The sequence below is a fragment of the Rutilus rutilus genome (assembly GCF_951802725.1).
Source record: "Rutilus rutilus genome assembly, chromosome: 12".
In the NCBI taxonomy this organism is placed as follows: Eukaryota; Metazoa; Chordata; class Actinopteri; order Cypriniformes; family Leuciscidae; genus Rutilus; species Rutilus rutilus.
In genome coordinates this window covers 38,343,436-38,355,676 of record NC_140217.1, presented here as the reverse complement: position 1 = coordinate 38,355,676, position 12,241 = coordinate 38,343,436, and the positions used below count along the sequence as shown (strand labels likewise).

At 37.0% G+C, this 12,241-nt stretch overlaps 1 long non-coding RNA gene across 2 annotated transcripts; it reads left to right on the top strand.

The window, feature by feature from the left end:
• Positions 1 to 616: 616 nt before the first annotated feature.
• Positions 617 to 12,156, top strand: LOC311301642. 2 transcript variants are annotated; one of them, XR_014629485.1, is made up of 4 exons: positions 617 to 4,198; positions 4,897 to 5,024; positions 11,250 to 11,304; positions 11,385 to 12,156. It is a non-coding gene; the product is annotated as an uncharacterized lncRNA (long non-coding RNA). The 2 variants fall into 2 exon arrangements; XR_014629486.1 differs by having other exon boundaries at positions 11,250 to 12,156.
• The last annotated feature ends 85 nt before the right edge of the window (positions 12,157 to 12,241 follow it).

The window sequence follows — 12,241 nt, the reverse complement described above, 5'->3', positions numbered from 1 at the left end:
TAGGTTGAGTTTCTGAAGAGTTTAAACACTGTTTCAAAGACTGCTTTCCTGATCAAGGGGTTCTAATATATCTGAGGGAAGCATCTGTCAGCGCCCCCATTGAGTTCAATGGCAATTGACAGTTGATACATGCTTTGGCATCTTTGCTTCCTGGGCACTGAGTTTGGGATTTTTTGGTCTGCATTACTGTTCAAAAGTCTGGGGTCAGTGTGATTAAAAAAAACACACTTTTATTCAGCAACGAGGCATTAAATTGATCCAATATGACAGTTAGACATTTATAATGTTACAAAAGATTTCTATTTAAAAATCAATGCTGTTCTTTTGAACTTTCTGTTCATCAAAGAATCCTGGAAAAGTATCATTGTTTCCACACAGATATGAAGCAGCTCAACTGTTTTCAACATTGATGATAATCAGAAATGTTTTTTGAGCAGCAAATCAGCACATTAGAATGATTTCTGATGCTAAAAATTCAGATTTCACAAATATTACTGGTTTTACTGTATTTTTCATCAAATTTTGCTGTTATATAGCCTAGATTTCTGTAAATTTCAATTAATTTTGATTCTTTAATATTCCATTGCAATTGCAATTGTGTGACCCTTTTTCATCCTTATTTCAAATACAGAAATTTAACTGGATTACCAAATCAAACCTAAATAGTGCAGAACCCTGCAACACACAGATCGTGTTTCATCAAGATGCGTAATGTTGCTTTGCAGAAGCTGCACAGAAGTGTCTTGCACTCTTAAGAAATAAAGTTTTTTTTTTTTTTTTTTTTTTGCATTGATGGTTCCATGAAGATCTTTTAACATCCATGGAACCTTTTTCATTCCAAAAAAAAATTCTTTCGATTATTCAAATGTTCTTCACACTATAAGACAAAAAGGGGTTCTTTTAAGAACTCTTCACTGAAAGGTTCTTTCTGGAACCCAACATTTTTCTTCAATGCGAAAACACCCTTTTGGAAGCTTTATTTTAATGTGTGGAGTTCAGAGCATCATTGGTTACTGAGAACTTTGGGATGTAGATCGTCCTCTTTCTACTCTGGTTCATGCTCCCTGTCTGAACTCCCAGAGCTGTTCCTGTTGGCACATACATTACCTCTGCCGCCCCCCTTACCCTGACCTACTGTCCGCACCGGCACCCTCCTCGTGGGTACCAGCCCGACCCCCTTTCTCTCTCTCCCTCTCTCTCTCTCTCTCTCTCTCTCTCTCTCTCTCGCCACAAGCTCGTCTTCCTTTAGATGCAGCCAGCCCTCTTCTTGAACCGCTGCCAATGGAGGCCGGCCCTGGACGCCACAGCTGAAAGTTTTACAAGCGCTCGGGTCGGAAGGCAGGAAGACAGACTGAGAGATTTGTAAGGACAGCTTCTCTTTCTCTATTCACTTGTGCTCCTGTGCTTTATTTATATCCGTGTTTCTTTCTCTCTCTCTCTCTCTCTCTCTCTCTACCCTAGTCAGGCGTCAAGAAATGCTTCTTTCTTTTACCCGAGAGAGCAAAAGTGGGAGAAAATGCAACATGAGGACAGTATGGTGAGAAATAAATGGACAAATAACAAAAGGACGTAAGGAGGGCGCTGACGTCACACACTGTGCTGCCCATGACAATGCCTGAAAGAAGACAGGACGATTGCAACTCTTTCTCTCCCTCTCTGTCACCATCTCTGCCCCGTCAGGAAAGGGGTGGCACACTTTTTGGCAGGGTGACACTGGATTATTTCAGAGCGTTCTGGCTGGGACGCGCTTTCTCTACAGCTGAGCAGAGCAGCGTTACCACAAACTTTCAGCACAAGTGCTGTGACAAGTCACTGTCTTGCTCTCTTTGTCCTGGCGCCTCGGGTTGAACTTTCTCACTCCGTCCTCTCGCTTCAGCACAGCAAGAACTCTTTGAGGACTCAAACTCTTCAGAATTATTCATCTTTTTTTTTCTTTTTTTTCTGGAAAAGCTGACGATCGTGAACTTTCCTTACTTGAACCTTTGATTCAGTTTGAACATGCACAATGCAAAGGCACTAACAAAAGTTGATGTGCACAAACGCCTTTGATTAAATCTCAAAGTATACCGCATGAAAAATGCAGGCAATGGCAGGACAGCTAAAGATGCTGCGATGACTTCTGAAAAAGAGGAATCGAAAGGCTTGTAATACCTCGGACGGATGCCAAATGCTGACAAAAGACTTCTTTGGGGAGACTTAACTCTATTTCAGGACGTGTGTCAGATCTTTGACGCTGTCTGGGACTGAGTAAGTACATGTACCTAATATCGACATTTGTGCAACGACACGCTCCTGAGGGATATGTTTGCTTATTTCGCTTGGTTTTGGACCAAGTTCCACTCCCCGCTTTCGGGCCCGAGCCAGGTGACGGTGTTTTGCATTTCATGCCAACTCCTATAGAGGTCTTAAACACGGAGGACTGACTGCTAACCCAACAACAACAGATGAATGGTGAAAGGTGGCAGCAAAAGTAGCCGCCTTGTTTTCTTTTCCTTTCTCATGCTGTTGTGACCTCTCTCTCCTTCTTTCTCTCGCTCTTTTGGCAGCGGGGCTGAAGTGGGCAGGCGAATAGGAGGGCATAGCTGAATCTGCTCAGCGTTGGCAAGGGCTCGTGTGAGAAGGACTGTTCGCTCGCACACCTCTCTCTGCTTTTCCCCTTGTCTTGCGAGTGACATGGAAACGGTCTCTCCTCTTCTTTCTTCCTCCCTGCTGGTTTTTATTGTATTTTTCGATCGTCGTAGAGTTGTACTTTACCCCGTCGGGAGTCTCCCGCGTCGTCCTGCGACAAAAAACAAATCTCTTTACTCAGGTACTTCCAGCATTTTATTTTTGTTTGAATGTCCATCTTGCATTTTTTACTTTCTCGTGTTGCAATAACGTAATTTTCTCTGACTTTCGCTTCTCCTCATCCTCGTCTTCCTCCAGCACATGTCTTTTATCTGCTGCCGCCATTATAAAAGTGTCTTTCGATTCTGTTGGATGAGACATTAAACACATTTTTTATTTAAAAAAACCCCGAAGTATTGTTAAATAAACCGCAAATATAACGGGCGGCTAGTGATTTTGCATGTTTTTATGCCTTGTTTGTCTTGTGTCCGTGCGTGACCACTGTTTCTTTTTATATACAACTTGTTCGCATAATAGCTTTCAATAAACAGTTTTCAGAGGCTATACAAACATGCGTTATGTACAGAAATATTGTGTTATTATAAAGACCATTATAAAGATAAACTACTCTCTATTGTGCTAAGTTACACGTCTGAGGCCTTCAAAACAAAGAGCAGTGCTTTGCCAAACTACATCGGGAGAAGAAAAATTCATCTTACAATATTACTAGAACTGATCCAAAATGCTTCATATCATAATCATTCTTTGTTACTTCTGGCTGTTAAGTGGTACACCACATACAAATCTGTACCTCGTCTGCCATGTTGAGAGGAACTGAGCCTTGGATAGGACTGAAACTGAGACCACAGAGAAGAATATGCTAAATATGATCAAGAGCAAAAGAACGAGACTTTCAAATTAAGTATGTAAATATAATACAAATTAATATTGCAAAAAAAAAAAAGAAAAACCTGTTTAATCTATGTTTAGATTAAAATAAAATCCAGATTTTAAATTTGACACACACACACACACTTCAAGTTTCTTTGTTTCGTCTACGAATGAACATTTGAAGATTATTCATGCAGTTTTTGATTATACATTGCGTTTCCATTCCAAAGCGGCTCATGTTTTGTTAGTCCAACTACTTTTAGTTCATTAACACCGTCAACAAAGAATTGCAATTCTTTTAGAGAAGATGTAAATGAAAGCTGCACTGAACACTATACAAAGAGAAAACCAAGTAAGAAAAAAAAAAAAGCAATAAGGTGGTGGGTGGAGAGATAGATAAAAAAAATGAAAACACTTCCTCCACCCCTCCCTCACTATCCTCAGATGAACTTGTCACGTTACTTGATGATTTTTTTTCTTCTCTGGCCTGCCCTCTCTACTTCCTGCTATTTTTGTGCTCCCTCCCTCTCTCTCTTCACTCTTTCTCTACTGTGTCGGTGTGGTAACCAGAAACAAAGTCACAGTACCTTTATCTGGAAAAATATTTCAGTAATCACCTGCAATTCAGAAGCAATAAACAGCATCACGTTATGGGGAAAAAGAGGATATCAGTCGAGCTGCCTGACATTAACCAGAGCAGGTATTTGTTGCTATTGTGATTCGAGGTCTTATTTTGTAGCAGTTCAGATCACATTTGTCTCACGTGCATCAACAAAAACGTTAACAGATCAAGTTATGTGTTAGAGTAGTTTCTTTCAAAGCACATGGCGTTTTCATGCACATGCTGCATGGTCATTTAAAGCTGTACTTTTCAATGTTAAAATACGCTCTGCTATCCTAGCTTAATGTAACAACGAGTAAGTTCTTCAGAGGTTGATATCCCCTGAAAAATAACACTTAGACTCTTTCGAAACGGCTTGTTTGAGAATCCTGACCTCCTCGACCAATGGCGTGAGTTTGAGGGCAGGACTATCTGTTCGTCTGGCCGAATGAAACATGCATAGAGTGTTTGGGAAACCTATTTGAAAGCAATTATTATTTGTGCAATTCTATTAGGTGGTGATAGTTGTGCAGAAATTACACTTTATGTGCTTGTATTATACCGTGAGGCCTACTTAACAAGTGTGAACAATTGTGATACCAAATTCGAAGGGAAATTTCCCGTTTTATCTGCGCTGGAAACGCTCTATTTTTGCAACCATAGTGCCAAATGTTGTAAGCTGTGTCTGTTTGCAAAACAGCTATCGCATTGATAAGCGCTGAACTTAGCGTGAGTGCATGCACAAACAAGGTCAACAGGCACTTCCTGTTTAGAATTGCTATTTTTGTGTGTTAAAGGGCCTCTGGATTTGTACCACTGCACAACCGTGGGCTTAAACACCCTGCATTGGTAGACACTGGTGCAGATGACAGTTTTACTAATTCAGATGTGGGAAGTGAAGTGTCATCTCACTTTAAATGAGCAGGTAGGACTATATTTACTCTCTTTCTTAATGATAACAATACATTTAATTACACTGACACATATCAATCAAGTGTGCTGAAAAATGTTAACAGTTCCCCCAACTTACAGTGCTTTAGTACTGCAGCAATAATGGCTTTTCTTATTAAAAATGGCACCAGATTAGGATAAAAAAAAGACTAAAAGAACTTAATTTGAAATTTCATCTTGTTATATTGTTTATTGGACTTATTGTTTGTGATGCATAATAATTAAAAGGTATAAACTAAAGCGAAAATTATGATTTAGACATCATATCAGTCAAATGTTTTCTTGAATTAAGCTTTTATAAAATATCAGAAGAAAATAAGTAGCATGTTGTGCACAAAAGTATGACCTATTCTCGTTCTACAACGAAATGAAGGTTCAAATAAAAGTTGAGTAGGTTTGAACACTTGAAATGTCGACAGCTGAGGTGGAATAAAAAATGAGTACCTTTGTGTTAAACCACAAGATCGAGGTTATAGGGAAACTGAAACACTTCCGCTGATAAGCATGCAGCTAGTTTTCTTGAAATCACTATATTATCACAAACATGCCATTGCCAAATACATTATACCAAATGGTCTTTTAATCACAGATATGATGGAGTTCTTTATATATATGTATAGTAGATATATACCTGAATCTGCTCTCTGCTGAAGGAGAGAGTTTATATAATACTGTAGAGCTCCTTTCCTTTGCTTTCCATATATTATCTCTCACAAGACATGAAGATTTAGCCTCATGTTGACATAGCCATTACTTTGTGTAATGATCCATGGACTTCAGTGAGACGTGGACCATATACTGTGATGGAATAACAAACAGTCCTTTTAAGATCCAAGAAAAATGTCAAATGAGGTCATAGTACCAGATAGAAACAGCCCCAGAGAAACACTTGAAACATAGTGAGCTGCCTACCTAGACAACATTATTATGCATCAAGAGCACACACAACTGTTCAGCATGCCGCTTGATAAAATACCTTAATTTTGCCAGAGTATAAAGTGTCCTTTGTGGATAAGGCAATCCCAGAATGCACTGTGGTGAGCTAGAGCTGGAATAAATAAATTATTATAAACATACATTTTATTTAAAACTGAGAAGTAAAAATAGTTCCATCTAAATAAAAATTGACTATTTGCCCCAATATTTATGTTTGATAAGCATGTTTGTGCTAAGCAACATGCCAACATCAGACTCTATGGACCTTCCTCACAGACTGTGATAATGCGCTTCCACAGTTATCGTACATTGAATTTTTTTTGTAATTTTTATTTAAAAAAAATATGCCTACGATTTACTAAAACGAGGGAAAGAATTAGTCCAACATGGCTACGATTTACTAAAATGATGGAACAAATTAATCCAACATGGCTACGATTGACTAAAACGAGGGACCGAATTAGTCCAACGTAACTACGATTTACTAAATTGAGGGATTGAACTAGTCCAACGTATCTACGATTTACTAAAACAAGGGATCGAATTAGTCCAACATGGCTACGATTTACTAAAATGATGGAACGAATTAATCCAACATGGCTACGATTTACTAAAATGGTGGATCAAATTAGTCCAACATGGCTATGATTTGTAAAAACAAAGGATCGAATTAGTCCAACGTAACTACGATTTACTAAATCGAGGGACTGAACTAGTCCAACATGGCTATGATTTACTAAAATGATGGATCAAATTAGTCCAACATGGCTATGATTTGTAAAAACAAAGGATCGAATTAGTCCAACGTAACTACGATTTACTAAATCGAGGGACTGAACTAGTCCAACATGGCTACGATTTACTAAAATGGTGGATCAAATTAGTCCAACATGGCTACGATTTACTAAAATGGTGGATCAAATTAGTCCAACATGGCTATGATTTACTAAAATGGTGGATCAAATTAGTCCAACATGGCTACGATTTACTAAAATGATGGATCGAATTAGTCCAACATGGCTACGATTTACTAAAATGGTGGATCAAATTAGTCCAACATGGCTATGATTTGTAAAAACAAAGGATCGAATTAGTCCAATGTAACTACGATTTACTAAATCGAGGGACTGAACTAGTCCAACATGGCTATGATTTACTAAAATGATGGATCGAATTAGTCCAACATGGCTACGATTTACTAAAATGATGGATCGAATTAGTCCAACATGGCTACGATTTACTAAAACGAATGATTGAATTAGTCCAACATGGCTACGATTTACTAAAATGATGGAACGAATTAATCCAACATGGCTACGATTTACTAAAACGAATGATTGAATTAGTCCAACATGGCTACGATTTACTAAAATGATGGAACGAATTAATCCAACATGGCTACGATTTACTAAAACGATGGATCGAATTAGTCCAACATGGCTACGATTTACTAAAATGGTGGATCAAATTAGTCCAACATGGCTATGATTTGTAAAAACAAAGGATCGAATTAGTCCAACGTAACTACGATTTACTAAATCAAGGGACTGAACTAGTCCAACATGGCTACGATTTACTAAAATGATGGATCGAATTAGTCCAACATGGCTACGATTTACTAAAACGAATGATTGAATTAGTCCAACATGGCTATGATTTGTAAAAACAAAGGATCGAATTAGTCCAACGTAACTACGATTTACTAAATCAAGGGACTGAACTAGTCCAACATGGCTACGATTTACTAAAATGATGGAACGAATTAGTCCAACATGGCTACGATTTACTAAAATGATGGAACAAATTAATCCAACATGGCTACGATTTACTAAAACGATGGATCGAATTAGTCCAACATGGCTACGATTTACTAAAATGATGGATCGAATTAGTCCAACATGGCTACGATTTACTAAAATGATGGATCGAATTAGTCCAACATGGCTACGATTTACTAAAATGGTGGATCAAATTAATCCAACATGGCTATGATTTGTAAAAACAAAGGATCGAATTAGTCCAACGTAACTACGATTTACTAAAATGGTGGATCAAATTAGTCCAACATGGCTACGATTTACTAAAATGATGGATCGAATTAGTCCAACATGGCTACGATTTACTAAAACGAATGATTGAATTAGTCCAACATGGCTACGATTTACTAAAATGATGGAACGAATTAATCCAACATGGCTACGATTTACTAAAACGAATGATTGAATTAGTCCAACATGGCTACGATTTACTAAAATGATGGAACGAATTAATCCAACATGGCTACGATTTACTAAAACGATGGATCGAATTAGTCCAACATGGCTACGATTTACTAAAATGGTGGATCAAATTAGTCCAACATGGCTATGATTTGTAAAAACAAAGGATCGAATTAGTCCAACGTAACTACGATTTACTAAATCAAGGGACTGAACTAGTCCAACATGGCTACGATTTACTAAAATGATGGATCGAATTAGTCCAACATGGCTACGATTTACTAAAACGAATGATTGAATTAGTCCAACATGGCTATGATTTGTAAAAACAAAGGATCGAATTAGTCCAACGTAACTACGATTTACTAAATCAAGGGACTGAACTAGTCCAACATGGCTACGATTTACTAAAATGATGGAACGAATTAGTCCAACATGGCTACGATTTACTAAAATGATGGAACAAATTAATCCAACATGGCTACGATTTACTAAAACGATGGATCGAATTAGTCCAACATGGCTACGATTTACTAAAATGGTGGATCGAATTAGTCCAACATGGCTACGATTTACTAAAATGATGGATCGAATTAGTCCAACATGGCTACGATTTACTAAAATGATGGATCGAATTAGTCCAACATGGCTACGATTTACTAAAATGGTGGATCGAATTAGTCCAACATGGCTACGATTTACTAAAATGGTGGATCAAATTAATCCAACATGGCTACGATTTACTAAAATGATGGAACGAATTAATCCAACATGGCTACGATTTACTAAATCGAGGGACTGAATTAGTCCAACATGGCTACGATTTACTAAAATGGTGGATCAAATTAATCCAACATGGCTATGATTTGTAAAAACAAAGGATCGAATTAGTCCAACGTAACTACGATTTACTAAATCGAGGGACTGAACTAGTCCAACATGGCTATGATTTACTAAAATGATGGATCGAATTAGTCCAACATGGCTACGATTTACTAAAACGAATGATTGAATTAGTCCAACGTGGCTACAATTTACCAAAACGAGGGAATGGGTTTTTATTTTGTGATCGCGATATATATATATATATATATTTTTTTTTTTTGTCCGCATGTCATGTGCGGGGCTCTGTATTATAGAAACCCTATTGTGGATTTTTTGCTTTGCTATTGGAGCAAGTTATATTTGTTGTGGTTTGTTCAGCACTATAGAAGTTCACCCAACTATGATGATGACTTCTGTTTCTGAGAACCCTGGATATGTGAAAAGGGTCCATTGCAATCAGCATATTATTAGCACTTAACAAATTTGCAGCCAAAAAAAAAAAAAAAACATTTTAAATGCTTGAGCATATACTAAAAATCATTTTTGATTTCTCAGCTCTTTGTCTGATCCAACATCTCAATTATGAGACTTCAGCCTCCTCTCCGCCTGGTCTTTTTCACACTGGCCCGCTGTCTCGGCCAACTGCCAGGCCAAAACATTTCAATCACTGCCATTAATTAGGCCAAAGAGGAATTCGGAATGTTAATGTCCTGCTCCAGTGTCTTTCAGTTCCTCCGGTTCACATGCTAATTTATGCAGAGACGGTGCCGCCGCCCCACGATTTGCCATGACAGTCCATTCTTTTGGCCTGCCCTGGTGACCCCCGTCCACCACACCATCATCTGTGTAGATTAAATGGCATTACAACAATGCAACATTTTTATTGTATATATTTATGGGCTATTATATAATTATAACAAATTATATAGTCATACATTTTCATACATATTTTCGCAACTTAAATATGATATATACACTACCGGTCAAAAATTTGGATTACGATTATTTATATTTTTCTCTTATGTTCACCAAGGCTGCATTTATTTGATCAAAAATACTGTCAAAATATTACATATTGTGATAACTGTTTTCTGTTTGAATATATTTTAAACTGTGATTTATTCATGTGATCAAAGCTGAACTTCAGTGTCGCATGATCCTTCAGAAAGATCCTTCCTTTTTTTTTTACCTTACATTATCATTTAAGTACCATGACTCATGAATATGGTAATCAAACAGACCACAACAGTATATTTACAGTTCCTCCGACTCAATATGAAGAATATGAGTGATTTCATTCACCTTTCTTGCAATAAGCATGAGCAGTTTCGTCTTCACACGTTCTTGACTTCTAACTGAACACTCGTTTAAGATGGCAGGAAGGCGGCCATTTTGTTTGGACCTTTTCCCTCTCTTTCATGCTTTGCTAGCAGACAACTTGTAGCACTTTTTAAAGGCAGACAGCTGGGAAAGCTGCGTTCAAATTCAGAGATTTACTTCAGGCAATTAAACGGCATGCCACACCACAGGCGTGTGAAGGTTGCAAAGAAAATGGGCGGTATTTCGTCGTGCGACTCACCTCTGCTTCATGCCAGGAGTTCTGCCTGTATATAATATGCATATATTGTCATTAATATTGTGGATTATTTTGCTAATCCGTCAAAGGCAAAGCAGAAAGAGACAAACCCTTGCATACGAAGAACTTTGTAAACTACAACAAATGTGGCATTTTCGATAAATGGAAATGCAAAGGTGGAGTCCAGTGTTCTACTTTACAATGTATGATTTTAACTATTGATATTTTAATAAATAATTACATTTTTGTAAAGTAAAAAGGCATTATAAATACATGTACAAAAAACATTCATTTTGTATTGCACTACTGATATTTAATTTTATTTGTCAACAAATTAAAATTACTATGTTATTACTATAGTAATTACTATGTTATTACTATGTTATACATCTTATGTTTATTTTATATTGTACAGTTTTTATACTGCAAACACTTTGGCAATAATAATGTAGTTTTTGTTACAAAAAAAAAATTATGGGTGATACTTTTAGTGTCTTCCGAATCAAACGTATTATTCTAAAAAGAACAATATGAATATTGCATAAACATTATGAAAGGCATAATGTCTGACTCATTATTTTGTATGACTCATATTAAATAAATAAATAATGTCTTTCCCCCTCTTTCTTTCGTCCCCGTGCAGAACCGGTGAAGAAACTAAAGCCACGGCATGTTTGTTTGCTGTCCCTGAAGCTGAGGTAGTAGATTGAATAGTTGTGGAGTATAAAACCTCCCTTTGAGATAACTATACAATCTACTGTCTTTCTTACGGAGGCAGATTAACCAGCTGTCGACTGAAGAAACTGTGTGAAACGCACTGGAGGTGAAACTGCAGATCTGTGTGTATCTACAAGCTGAGGTAGTAGGTTGTATAGTTTGTGGGAAGGATCACATCCTATTTGGATGATAACTATACAGTCTATTGCCTTCCTTGAGAGACGCAATGAGCGAGAGTAAAGACAGATCGTTCTGAACACCAAGAGAAAGAGTTACTGGAGTGTCTTTGACCAGTCTGGATCGAATGGAAAACTTTATTTAAAGGGATAGTTCACCTAAAAATGAAAGTTTTGTCATCATTTACTCACTCTTTTGAGTTTCTTTCTTCTGCTGAACACAAAAGAAGATATTTTGAAGAATGTTGGTAACCAGTTTCTGGTCCCCAGTGACATTTTTTTCATACTATGGAAGTCGACTGTTTGGTTACCGTCATTCTTCAAATTACCTTTTGTGTTCGGCAGAAGAAAAGGGTGAGCAAATGATGACAGAATTTTCATTTTTGGGTGAACGATCTCTTTAAAACTGCACACATAAAAACTAATATAAAGTATTAATTATAAAGATGAATTACTTTCTTAGTTTAGGTACTCTGCACTGGTTTGTTATTCCATTTTATTTTGCACTGCTGATATTTCACTTTATCTTTTAATATTACTTATTTTTATTCAGTTTATTTTACATTGCACAATTTCTCACAGCTATTCTGCAAACATGCTGGCAATAAAAAGTACAGTTTTTGTCATCCTAATAAAGCATACTAAAATTGAAAGAAATTTTAATGTGTGATACTTTTAGTGTCTCTTTTGAATAAAGCGTATTATTCTAAAAAGAAAAATGTGAATATAGTATAAACATAAT